Here is a 14,597-nt window from a genome sequence, read left to right as displayed (position 1 = left end):
GCCACTGCTGGTTTTCAAGACGTAGGAAGGGGCCACGACCCCAGAAAAGCAGGCCGCCTGAAAAAATCAAGGGAACAAACTCTCCTCCAGAGCCTCCAGGAGGAATGGAGCCTGGCCAACACCTTGGTTTTAGCCCAGGGAATTCCACTTTAGGCGTCTTACCTCCAGAAAAGTCAGATTATAAAACTATATTGTTTTAGGCATTTAGTTTGTAGCAATTTGTTAGCACAAAAAGAAACTAATGTAGTAAACATTTTTTTTTTTAATTTAAACTTTACAGAGACAGGCAAGAAAAGCATTTCAAATGTATGGATTACCAAGGTAGCACTCTCATACTATAACACAATGTCTCTAAGTACAGTCTGGATTGGACAGTTTTATTTATTTATATATGAAAATACAGATTAATATAAATATTTTTCTTAAAAACTTACATATAGCAATGTATACTTAACTGGATTTATTCTATTTGTAAACACTTCTAACCTAGGATAGAATAATTAAATGATGTTATAGATTGTACACAGTATAACACATAGGGACATATAGAAACACAGCCCCCAATTAATGTAAGCCGTATTCATTGTTTACACATGATGGATTGTAGAAGCTGATTGACTCAGTGGACCTAGAAACTCTGTTTTCCCTCATTGCTACTGACTGATTACCTTCGCAGTCATTCTCTCCTTTGTTTTGGCAACCTCCATTTACTCTATGCTAGCTTTTCAATGAGGGCTGGTTTGAGGTAGGCTGTGTGTATAAAAAAAGTTGGTTGGGACAAATGGCCAGAATCAGTCCCTCAAGCACTCCGCCTGTCTGAGCTTCCCAACATCCAGAGCACCACACAATGTGGACCTCACACCACTTTTACTTGCTGTAAGTGAAAACAAACAGCAAATGGTGGAATTTTTAGCAAAGAAAGAAGCAAGTATATGTGCAGCTGATATGATGAAAAGCAATCGTAAAGAGGAAATGGAATCTAAAATTTCTTCTCAAAATTCTCTAAATCCTTCTCCAGGGGAGGAGAGTTCTGGAAAAGACTCTTCAAACAGGCTTTCCAACAAACCTGGCACTGATGATTCATGGCCTGTGTCAGATGATGAAGACTTAGAAGTTGATACCAAGGTTGAAGAAGAAAAGAAGCAGCACAGAAGTTGTGCATGAGAGGATTAGGAAACATACATGCTGCTGCTGCTGCTGCTGGGTGTACTCAACAAAGAAAAAGGGACAAAACTGATAAACAGCAATTTCCTCTTACGCAGAGTGAAGCTTCTGATGGTAGTATTCCTGGCTTGCATATGAAGGAAGTAAAGAAAAATGAAAATGACAAATGGACATTAGAAGAATCTGTGACTAAACCAATGTTTGCGAAGGCTAATTCACTAACTGATGGTCTACTACAAGTGAATGATGACAGCAGTTCAAGTGAAACAGGTCAGGATGAAGGAAGACCTGCAAAGAACATATCTGATGAAAATAAGGTCAAAAGCAAATTAATTCAATGGATGACTTTGATGACTTAATTCAGCCATCTGAAACAGCTTCAGTGGGCAAGTTGCCTTACTCTAATTATAAGAATTCCATGTTGCTCATTGAACAACTTGGCTTGGAGTGTAAAGATTCCGTGAGCTTACTGAAAATCTAGGATGCAGTTCTTTCATATGAAAGATTAATAGAACTTAAACAAGGTCACTGTGAACTACTTAAAAGAAAAGTAAAAAATATGGAACATAAGGTTAATGGACGACGAAAGGAGCTATAAGAAACAAAAGAGATGGCATTACAGTTAGAGCATCAAAAAGTGGAATGGGAACAAGAACTCTGCAGTTTGAGATTTACCTTAATACAAGAAAAAGCAAAGAGAAGAAATGCTGATATGTTGTATGAAAAAACTAGGATGCATTTGAGAAGAAAAGAGGAGCAACACAGTAAAGAAGTTGAAAAGAAACAGCAATTGGAATTAGCTCTTCGAACACCAGACATGGAATTGAGGACTGTAAGAATCACTCTGCATCAGTTTATAGAAGAGCGAAATGACACTCAGAGGCAACTTTCTTAAGAACAGAATGCCAGAATATTATAAGACAGGATTCTGACCAGTCACCTTTGCAAACAAAAGGAGACAGAAATGGTGCATACAAAAATGAATTCTGAGGTAGTTATGAGACAACCTCAACAAAAACTGGCTGATACTCTAGAAAAACAATCTATGTCAGAGGCTTCGCTGGAGGTTACATCACGTTACCGAATTAATTTAGAAGATGAAACACAGGATTCAAAGAATAAATCGAGGCAAATCAGAAGTCAATTGGAAGAAGCACAAGGTCAACATGTAGAGGCTACAGGATGTGCTAAGAGGACACAGGATCACTTGCAAAAGCTTGAAATCAAAAATGACAACTTAAAAGTAATCAAAAAGCAAGTGGACAAAATTGAACAGCTTCAGAAAAACCTTTTAAACACAAGTTTGTCTCAGGATGAAAAGGAACAGTTAAGGAAATTGACTGAGTTAAAACAATCTCTAGAACACAGTTTGGATCAAGAAGTGAAGAAAAATAGTGAATTAGAAAAAGATTTCTGGACTTAAGAAACCCTTAAAAATGACAAGAAATAAGTTAAATGAAAATAAAAATGGAGAGCTTAGTTTCCATGGAGATTTAAAACCCGATTAAATTGAAGCGGACATTCAGATAAATACACTAAAACATAAGATTGATGATCTTACAGCAAAATTGGAAACTTCATCTTCAAAATGCTTACATCTAGATGCAAGAAATCAAGTTCTTCAACAGGAGCTATTATCTATGAAAGCAATGCAAAAGAAATGTGAAAAACTAGAGAATAATAAAAAGAAGTTGAAACAGAAAGTAGTAAACCTCAGGACTCATACAGAAATGAATATGGTAGAACACAGCCAAGTAGAACTGTATAAGCGGGAGTTTGAAGAAAGAGCAAGACAGGAAATAGTAGAAAAATGAAAAGAAGTTGATCTGTTTTTACAGGCACAAGCAGCATCTCAAGAAAAGTTAGAGCAGTTGAGAGAAAATAATAATGCTTCAATAAGAAGCCACATGGAACTCAGAATTACAGACCTGGAATTTGAGCTCTCCAAAACAAAAACTTCTCAATATTCTAGTTAAAACAGAATTGGAAAAATACAAGCAACTTTACCTGAAAGAATTAAAAGTTAGAAATTCATTGAAAAACAAACTAAACATGACTAATGAGAGGCTAACAGAGACGAATGCCAAGCTTCTTGAGGAGAACCAGCAGAACAGAACTTTACTCAGCACTCTTACTATGAGGCCAGCGCTGGAAACACCTTGCTTTGGAAATCTTACTCCAAGAGAAAACTTAGTGATTCCTACCACAAACCTGTGGACTTATGATAACATTGAGATGTTCTTTGCCAAGATGCAGTAGGAATTGGAAGAGAATATAACTAGAGAACTTGAAGAAGCTGCTGCTGAATTTGAATCAATCCTGTAGAGTTCCTCCAGTAGGATCTACTGATGTGTCAAATCCAACTCAATATCTACTTTTGAAAACAGCACAAGAATATGCACAGATTTTGAGGAAAAATTATATGATCTGAAAGATAAATGTAAAAATGTATATACTGGTCTGTTTATATAAATTTTAATACTTTCCCATTAAACACAGGACATGTGAAAATCTTTATTTAAGGAAAATACTTTTGTATTGTGAAACAAAAAGTTCATTGGGTGAAGATTATATTAATCTTATGTGAACTTCTTAATTCACCTCCTTTCTACATCTATCTGCATCCTGCCTCTGCCTCTCAACTTTCATGAAGTCTCATAGAAATGAGCATCTCTTCTTGGCCAAGGTTAGCAGCTCCAACTTCACACTTGATCCAATTCTCCTTTAGGAACTGGCCATTAATCTCCCTGCTCCTTCTGCTGGCATCTTAATTTTCTCCTTCTTGTCTATTTTCTCTATTCTACTTTCAAATATGACATATTTCCCCACATCCCCACCATCAAAAAATAATTCTGTCACATTTTATGATGCTACCCTACAAATCTCTTCTTTTTATCATATACTTTTGAAAGAGTAATCTACAACCTCTTTTTCTATTAACATGTGTTTGTGTTTTCCATAGATATTACCCAGATTTGTTTTACAAATAAAGGGGATGCTGATTCAGTGACAAATTCACTCTTAAGCAGAACCTGAACTAACTATAAGGATGGTTTAGGTAAAATACACTGAACATAAGCACCTAAATACAAATTCAAAGGTTCCACTGTAGTCTTCACTCTGCTTGAAATATTGGCAGTATTTGACATTACTGATTACACATCATTACCACTTATAAACCTATTCTTTACCATCTAGACAATTGCTAAGCTAGAAGATTGTTGTGATCATTGACTTTTTCCTATTCCTAAAGCCAGTATTCAAGCAATCACCAGTCCTATTTTATCAGGAAAATAGAATACATTGTAAATATTTTAATGGAGAAAATTTAAAACAGAAATTGTCAAAAAAGGTTGAGGAAGGAAAAAAAAAGAAAGCAATTTCACTTGGATCAATAAAGCAGGAGCACAAAGGGAAATGGCTTTACAGCATCCAGGAACTCAGTGCAAGTGGTTGGAGTCTGTGCTCCAAGTCGCTTCTGATTCTGCCAACAGAAGCTGAGCAGTCTGTGGAAATCTGGAAGTCTGCACCACTGGCATCACAGTCTGCTCTAGAACTCAGAAGAGGGAAAGAGAGTCATTTCTCCCCTACTGTTTACATCTCCTGCCTGTCACTGGCAGAACAGAAACAGAAACCAGTTATCAAAAAGCTTGAAAAATGTAGTTTGTGGGATTCCTTGCTCCTTCCAATTTAAAAGAGCTCAAATCATTGGGAGGAGTTAGGGAAGCAGAGTCTATATTGCCTGGAAAAATTGGGGAAATAAAAGAAAGAAAGATACAGTCACTCAGATTGTTATGGAGAAAAGCATTACTTCTACAGCTTCACACTTTTCTTCTGCTGCTTCCTCACCACTCTCAGCCTTCACAGAACTGAAGGGAATTGGGGCCTCGCTCTGAATGAGGCTTTGGCTCACGAGAATGTTACTGCTCGTTTGATCTTCTAACCAGACCACTCAGAATTTCTCCATATCAGCCATGAGGGTGTTTTGCTTTCTTATCATTCATGTATTCATGGGAGCAGAACTTTTAATTTCCTATAAGAACTTTTTCACAACCTTGGTGACTGTTGAGCCCAACACGCCTAGCTTTTGGCCTTTCTAGGCTCTTGACATGCCTTCCTCACTGAGCTGATTTGTAGCTTTGGATTTAATGGGAGAAACGAGTGACTCTGTCTCTTTCACTTGAACATTTAGAGGCCATTGTAGGGTCATTAACTGGCCCGATTTCAATAGTCTTGTGTTTCAGGGGATAGGAAGGCCCGAGGAGAGGGAGAGAGATGGGGAATGGCCAGTGGGTGAGATAGTCAGAGCACACATGACATTTATCAATAAAGTTTGCCATTTTATATGGACATGGTTCATAGCTCCCCAAAACAATTACAATAGGAACATCAAAGATCACTGATTATAGACCACCATAACAAATATAATAATGAAAAAAGTTTGAAATATTATGAGAATTACCAAAATGTTACACAGAGACAAAAAGAGAGCAAATGCTGTTGGAAAACCAGTGGACTTGCTTGATACAGGGTTGCCACAAATTTTCAATTTGTAAAAAACACAATTGTCTGTGAAGTGCAATAAAGCAGAGCACAATAAAATGAGGTATGCCTGTATGCATATGTTCCCATTTCTGAATGGACCATGAAATCATACTTGCTATTTGTTACTTCATTCTTCCATTTTCTATTCATGTTACTTTTGCCTTCAGCCAGTAATACTTCATCTGGTTGGGGTATCTTCTGGTGGGTGACAAAACTTTCATTCATTCTGTGAGCCCTTAATGATCTTTGCATGGCAATGCAGGACTGTAAAAGTAACTATAAGCTGAAAATTAGAAAACAAAAATAAATGTTCTTTAAAGTTGAAAAAATTTCTTTTAAATTTCAAAGAAAATTTAAATTTAAAAACTGTCTTTAAAAAATTTAAATGAAAAAAAAGTAAAGGTCACAGACGGATGCAACAACTTGAAAAGATGATTATTCTGTGACCTTTAAATTTTTGTCTACATTGAAACTCTCTTATTATTGGTTATAACTGCACAGGCAACTGAAAACATAGTAAAACTAATATGGACTTAGTACACTGTTAATTAAAAACATTAGAAACACTGAAAATTAAAGTGTTTTTTTTTCTTTTTGTAAAATCTCACCAAGAATAGTTTGAATGGTGCTTGCTTTCTTTATGTCATACAACTTACAGCAGGAGTAAGCATCTTTTCTATACATTGGTGAATTGTCATATTTCTTTTTAAATGGTTTCAGCTTCCAAAATTTTAGCCTTTGCATTTTCAATTTCATGAAATATTATCTGTACAAGTTCCTTTAATGTGGAACTTCCCCAGGGACATCATCATCCTTTCTATCACTTTCTTCATTTCTATCAATGACTTCACCTTTGTTAGGTTCCACATATTTAGTTTCTCCAGTGGTCAACATTAGAGATTTCATCTATAAAATTCCATTTATGTCCCACTCAGATTTTACTTCCAGCAATATCACTTTTCATTACTTTGTTGAACATTAATCTTTGTTAAAAAATTCCCTCTTTTAATTACCTATTTTTGTCAATGGTCACATAGGTTTATCACTAGATATCAAGAGACAACATAACTACTTTCTTTCTAAGCATGAACCAAATAAAAGATGCCCAGTGACCCATCATCAGTGGACTTTGAACAAGAAGAGGAATGATTTGTCACTATCATGATGCACACATTATTTATATAGTGATTTGTGGTTTGCAGAGCTGGAAATGAAGACTGTATTTCATACAATTACTCAAAGTTAATACACCATGGTACTTGAAATTTGAGCTGTGTTGTTAGGAGACTGGTACTTAACTAAACCATACCAGCGAAAATTTGTGCATATTGGAACCACACAAAGTAAGAACTATTTGTACATATTGCTTCCACTTGATGATAGAATGCTGCTGCACATCCCATATTTATGGCTTTTCTGGATCAGATAATATCCAGTTCATAAAGAAGAGTCCCATTTGCAGAATTTAAATCCCCAGTCAGGACTAAATAGCAAGCCAAAATCTGTTTCTTAAAAGTAGAAGAGTTATTTGCAAAAGATTTGCAATTTTGTTTGAAACCCTAGAGCTCTAAGATACTGAGACTTGACAGAAGCTCTATACAAATCCCTAAAATTTTTCAATTTCCTTTCCTTCCGCAACTCCACAGGATGGCATTATTTGCATTTGCTGACAATCTTAGTTCTGAATTTCATGATTTTACATCTTGAGAAAATAGTCAGCTTCCTAAAAATGCTCTCTGCTTCCCATTTTTTCAACTGTCATGATTATGATATAGTGGTATTTATAAAATGAAAATCTGACCATGTGATTTGTCTGCTTAAAATCTGTCAATGTTTCCTGAAAACTTTTAGGACAAAGCCAAAACTCTTTAGCTCAGAAAGAGGGCTGTTCTTGATATAGCATTCATTCGATTTTCAGCCCTTTCTATTAGACACTATGTCCATTATAAACATTTGCAATTCTGAAGAACATTTCTTTCTCTGAAGAACCACAGATCACTAAAATGACTTTCTTATTCCTGTTCTTTCCACATGGTGCTCTCATCGCCTAAACCTCCAACTTTACCTCTACAACTTTTGGTTATGTAACACAACAATCCTAAAACAGATCTTTGGGCATGCCTTTTATGATCCATCTAATTGGAATAATTACTGTCTTCTGATTTTTTGCTACCACTGTTTTAAAATTTATGATATCAGGTTGTGCTTTATTTGTATTTTCTTGTGCCTTCCACTGCTTTTTGGTAACAAGAAATGTATTTATTTTGTCCCTAATTCTTAGTACAACAAAGCACATTCTTTTGTAATTATTTTTTTCCCCTTGTCTGTGACAATATACTCTCTTGGTCTCCTCTTTTGTATTTAGTTACTGTTATTCATCATTCTAAGTCTCTGGATCTTCTCTTGTCCATATCATTGTATTGGTTTTGCTCAAGATCTGGGCCAAAGATTTTCTATTTTTGTTTATTTTTATATTCTTTCCTAGTTATTCCATTAGAAAATACCACTCAAGCTAGGGAATGCTATCCAAAATATTTAACCACATCTTATATGCATTTTTTCTCTATTTCCAATTGGCACAATGGAAAGAAGTATATAGGGTGCAGTGAAACAAAACAAAACAAATAAACAAACAAAATGAGGCTCCAGCGCTAAGATCTTTAAAATTTTCCTTGAATTATGATGGATATATAGCAGGTTGGAAGGATCAGTGATTCTTTGTACACATTCACAGGGAGCTAGCGTAGTCAGGAAATTCCATCAGTTCTATCCTGTCACTTTGAGTTGTAGGTAAAACGTGGGTGCCTCATTAAAGACAGAGCAAGTCCTTACCCCAGAGCTGACACTTCTTCCACAGGGGTAGGGCCATCACAATTTGCTCCATAAGAACACTTGAAGGGGTACTATGAGAATTCTGGTATATCACGCAGTCACTGCTACTGTCCACTTCCCACTCATATATGGACTTTCCCTTCTACATGGCTGTACCAAAGACAGATTCTTTAGATGGTCTGAATTCTTATCTGTGACTTTTTTCCTGTCAGCAATCTTCACAAGCTGCTTTAACTGAAAAAGATGAGCAAGGGCCTCAGTGTTAGAGCAATCACAGGAACATTTTCCTTGAAGACTTCCATTCTCTAATGTTTCTCTTGACATCTTAGGTCATTTCTCTGAAGAACCATCAATCTCCACAAGTGCAGATTTCCGTGTCTACAATACTGATTTAACCAGAGCAGGGTAACTGCCTACATTAGATAGTTTTTCTTAACTTAATTTAAAATACTACATATTACTTACTACTTCAATCAAATTTCTTAGAATAATATACTTTCGCAGTTATCTTGCAAGAAACAGGAGCACAGAATTGTGCTCTATTATGCATCAACCAGCTCAGAAATAAATCAAGGAACTAATTAACATCTTGTCAGATTTGATTGTAGAATTTACATTCTTTACATTCATATTGGAAGAGCCATTCAACCTTAAATTTAGTAACTTCTTTTGGCTTTAAGTTAGTTCATTTACAGCTACAAACATAGTTTTATGAATAATTGTACAGGAGAATATATATTTCAACAGAACCAACTCATCAATTTAAGCAGGCCACTGATTTGACTGACATTTTCAGTGACCATTTGTTTTTTTTTAAGTTGATTAAATCTATAAAAAATTCTGTGACTATATTCTATGAATGTGAATTATAAGAAATAATGCAATGATACATTTCAGTATATGTTTAATCCATTTTTACTAGCAATAAACAATACTGTGAAGAGGATAGTGAATTAAAGAGTAAAAAAGGCAATAGATGAATGAAAAGAATAGTAAAGCTATCCTGATTATTTGAAAATAGACTAAAATTGTAGTCTTCCACAGATAATGTATAGTTTCTTGTGTCATTAATTCATTCTATTTATTTTAATCAGAGCCAAATACAAAAATGTTTCATGAGTGCCTAGTTCTTGCAAGAACTCTGTTGTGTATTATAGGGTATAAAGTTACTGATAAGAAATACAAAGCTATTTGGGAAAAGTTGTATTTTAGAGAATGTATAAAGTAATATGGTTATGTCCTATAAGCAAAGAAAAGATCTTTTTGCATTGGGCATTAAGAGATGACCCTTCTCTACCATTACTCCAGATCCTTCTTTTTCAAAGCTTCATTAACATAGGATAAAAATGTGCTAATTATTCCTAGGAGTCATAAACATATGTTCTTAGTATAAAAGTCCAGTTATAATATGCATCACGATTTAGGAGCACTTGATACAAATTACAACATTAGCACAGACAGTGACCTTGCATCTCTCTTATTCCTCACACTTACCTCTTTGCATGTAAGAGCTGAGTACAGTTGAAAGGGCCCCATCAATGTAGGTGAGAGAGAGAGAGAGGTGTTTGTGTGTGTGTGGGTATATGACAAAGAAACATCTTTTTAATACAGTTATCCTTTAGTTGAACATTCTTTCTCTCATACAAGGACCTTGAGTGGATTCACAATGCAATTAAACAATATTGATAAACAGATTTCTTAAGTAGACTTTCCTTTTTAATTCTTGTGCTTATTGTGCTCTCCCTTGAATTTCATGGATCACTCTATTTTACTCTTGTGGCACTCAATATACTGTGGAATACTTTAAAATGAAATCAATTAAATAAGAGCTATTAGCTATGTGTTTGATATAAAAATATTTGAGAAAAGTCCCAGGTGTTAGGTACCTAAGGTACTGCTAATCCACCTTCTAGATACCTGAGGTATATTCTTTCTAGCACTGAGTTACATTTGTTCACTGTTAATTCCTGGGATAATGGCTACAAATCTCTGTATAGTTCCATTCTTTGGGGAATTTGGATGAGATGTGATTAAGCCATGAGGATTTATCCTTTAGAATAAGACTGATATAAAAGTAAACAAATGATATTTCCCCATGACATACCCTGTCTAGAACTCACATTTCCATGTATCCATTTAGTGTTCTAAAAGGAGAGAAGGGAAGGAATCAGGCTATATGACCAAACATTCCAAAGCACACGCTGCTTCAAAATACCACTCAAGCCAAGCCAGAAGCACATTGCTCTCACTGAGCGCTTCAGGCCCAGTATCAGAGAATAATCCTCAGACCAGGATCCAAGTGAGAATTCTTTCTTTGTGGGAGTAGAGAAAAAACAGGAAGACTTGCATTCTTCCTTGAGGTTAGAATATTCACTCAAACTTGTCTACATGGAATTCTGGTATTGCATTTCAAGAACTGCACTTAGGACAAAAGCATAGCTTTCCCATGGAAGAGGAGTTCACATCTTCAGAAACCTTATGACCACATCTTCATAATATCATATTTCTTATCCTTGGCACTGTTTCTATGTTTCAACTTAGGATCAAGAGTATGGGCAACTCAGCACCTCAAGAATGCAGGTGATTGTCTTTTAGATGTGGCCCTAAAAACATCTGAGGTTTATCATGACATTTCTAAAATTAATATGTCCCAAGGACACATTAAATATTTGGCCAAGCACGTACATTATGGTTCAATTCCCTTCTCAAATTATGCACAGCTTATAGCCAGATTTGCCAGATGTTGTAATTTGCATCTTAAAATAAATTGATCTATAATATTCAGTTTCAGTAATACAAAATATGCAAAATTTGTCCTCATTATCTTAAATTCTAACAATATCAAGATAACTTAGTCTTTGAGAGAAAATTAAGTTCCTTTCCCTTATTTCTTCTTTTCTTGCTTATCCTGGCCAGATACCTTACTGGATGAAAAATTCATATTTTGAGACTCATATTTTTGATTCTCAAAATTGTCAAAGACATTAAAAGAAAGGAAAAATACAGGTCAATAAGCTGAATAAGCATTGATGCTAAACTCCCAAACAAATATTGCCACTGCAAATCAAGAATAGTGAGCATTAAGCAATGTATATATAATTGCTGAATCACTCTGTTGCACACTGGAAACCAACATAATATTGCATCATAAACTGTACTTTGATAAAAATATGTAAAATTGCCTTAGTATTGGAGAATGAATCAAGATCATTTGCCACATTAAAAAAATCAAAGTCATATGACTATTTTAATAGATGCACAAAAATTAATAGAAGTTAACACTTTTCATAATAAAAATAATATCAAAGTAGGAATGGAGAGGAGGAATTCCTTAACCTAGTAAAGGACCACTAAAAATAATGACAAGAGCAAAACAAATAAATATCACAATGAACTTCATGAGTTGAAGGATTTTCATTGAAATCAAGCTATTTTTCTGACTGTGGATTTCTGCTGACCTTCATATCCAGCCATTATAGTAAGATAAGATAAATAAATGGTACAAATATTGGAAAGATAGGCATAAATGTGTCATTATTCATAATTGACATGGTTTTCATATGCAGAGAACCCAAAAGAGAACACAGATTAATTGTAATTAATAAGTGAATCAAGTTTTCTAGAAATCATTATATTTATATATACATAAAGAATATTAAATTCACAAAAAATATAAAACTTAAAATATCACAAAAATTTAAACAAAACTAAAAAAGGAGTTCTATATATTTACATATACAACTACAAATCAATAAAAACAATTTCAAGTTTATCCTCTCAAAATGGAGGATTATGTCATGTTTTCAGACTGAAAGATTTGATACTGTAATTACATGAATTCTGTCCAAATTTTCTGGATATGTAACGCAATTCCAATCAAAATTCTAACAGATTTTTTTTGTGTGTAACTTGATAGAGTTACTTAAATTCATATGACAACACAGAGGTGAAAGACTAGCCAAGACAATCTTGGAGAAAAACAAATTTGGGGGGCTTACATTACTAGTTATCAAGCCTTAGAATAAGCTACATGAATTTTAGCAGTATTATTTCATTTTATCTCCACACTGATTATTATTTATTCCTGTATCCCCTAGGGTTTAAACTATAAATCTTCAATTACATCCCACCTTCAAATAATAAACTTCTTTATGCCTAGTACAGGACACTTACAATCTTACACTTTCAGTTCTGCTCTCACATTTTGTTTCATTGCTGTCATACAGTTTTATGTTACATATGCTATAAATGCTACAATATACTTTATACTTTCAGTATTTCTGCTTTATTCACTCATTTTAGAGTAACTAAGAAATATTTAAAAACTATTTTCCTTCATTTTCACCATTTCCAGTTTTTACTTCTTTTTGTAGATACAAGCCCCTGATGTCATACCCTTTTGTCTGAAGAATTTTAATATGTATTGTAGGGCATGTCCACTGGAAATGGATTCTTTCAGATTTTCTTCATTTCAAAAAATCTTTATTTTGTTATCTTAATTTTCAAAAGATATTTATGCTGACAGTTTCTAGTTTTTTTCCTGGTCCTTTAAAGATGTCAGCCTGTTGTCTTCTGTCTTCATCTGTACCTTGAGGAAAATAAGGTTTGCTGCCCCTCCTCAGCACCAGAAGACTTTTCTTTCATAGGATGATGGCTTTGGGTGGAGGCTCATCCCTTACTTGAATTATTGGCTCCATCCATCGTCCGCGGTGGCATCACACAGGGGAGCCTTCTCCAGTCTTCTCGTCTGTACCAATCTTTCATGAACTTAGAGGTCTGTGGAGGTTTTGCAAGTAAATATAAAATCTTTCTATGTCTGTAACCGCCATAGTTTCTATATTCTCATTCTAGCTCATGCTTAGCTAGAAGTAATTTATTTAAAAAAAAAAGGAAAAAGTAGCTGGGTTCTTTTCACTCTCTTACACTTGTGGCATGTTTTCTTCCTATGCGCTGCTACAGTCAGCCAGGGCTCAGGCCCTGTTTCTTCCCGCTCAGGACCTTAGATTTTAGATTACCTGGTTTTCCTGTGATCTCAGTGTCCTGATGGCTTTAGAGAGTTTTTTCCTGTTAGGTTTGGAGTGATGCTTTTCTTGCAATCTGCATCTTAGGCTAATCAATATTTTGTTTCATGAACAATACAAAGATCTTTTTTTATATACTCTGAATTCTTTATGCCTTACTCCCAGTTTATGACTATTATTTTACAGTTTGTTATATACATCTTTTCCTAAGTCCACATGTTAGAGATTTTTATTATTGCTATTTGAAATTTGTATTTAAATATCCTGAAAAGTAAGTCTACCATTTAATTTACTTGCTATTTTTTCTTCATAACAGACCATCTTTTTTGTTTCATTAAAGCACTTTTACAGGATGCACTCCTTTTCATGAGTTTGTAAATAGTAAATACAGGCTATATTTGAAATATTATCTATCCATCATTTTTAAAATACAGCTTCACTAGTACACAATTCAAAGTTCGCATTTATTTTCTCCCAAGCACTTTGAAGATATTCCACTGATTTCTGATTTCCATTGTTGAATAAAGAAGTTGGATATCAATCTAAATATTTTTGTTCTTTTTATGTATTTCTTTCTTCTCTGCAGTTTTACTACTGTATATCTAAATATGAATTTCTTGGTATTTATCCTGCTTGATATGAAAATCTGTATATAAAAAAACCATGCTTTTCAACAGTTCTGCAAATTGGGCTATTATTTCTTTGACTACTGCTTTATGTATTTGTGGCTACACTTTTAAATTTGCCAATTAGTTTTAGGACTTAACATTTATGAGAGAGAGGAAGTTCTTTGTAAATTTTAATTATTGTCATAGGCTGTATTCAAAATATACAGGGAGGGAGAAAAATCACATATTACAAAATAAAGATAGCCAAAGGGAGAGAAAAAAATGTACTTCAGTATTTACTTTTTTCAGGATGGTAAAGAACTTTCAGGCTATATTCTCCACAACCTGAGGGGATAAAAAGTCTCAGGAGTGGAGCTAAGTTGAGAGTCTTCCTTCCTCTGAGAGGGGTAGGAAAAATAATTTTAAG

General features: G+C 34.5%; 1 pseudogene; it reads left to right on the top strand.

Annotated features, from left to right (window-relative positions):
* Positions 1-299: 299 nt before the first annotated feature.
* LOC108406049 (ankyrin repeat domain-containing protein 26-like) lies at positions 300-3,595 on the top strand (annotated as a pseudogene).
* The last annotated feature ends 11,002 nt before the right edge of the window (positions 3,596-14,597 follow it).

This window comes from Manis javanica, chromosome 5 (genome assembly GCF_040802235.1).
Source record: "Manis javanica isolate MJ-LG chromosome 5, MJ_LKY, whole genome shotgun sequence".
Taxonomy (NCBI): domain Eukaryota; kingdom Metazoa; phylum Chordata; class Mammalia; order Pholidota; family Manidae; genus Manis; species Manis javanica.
Note: the sequence above shows the minus strand (reverse complement) of the source record. Positions and strands in the feature narration are given on the sequence as shown.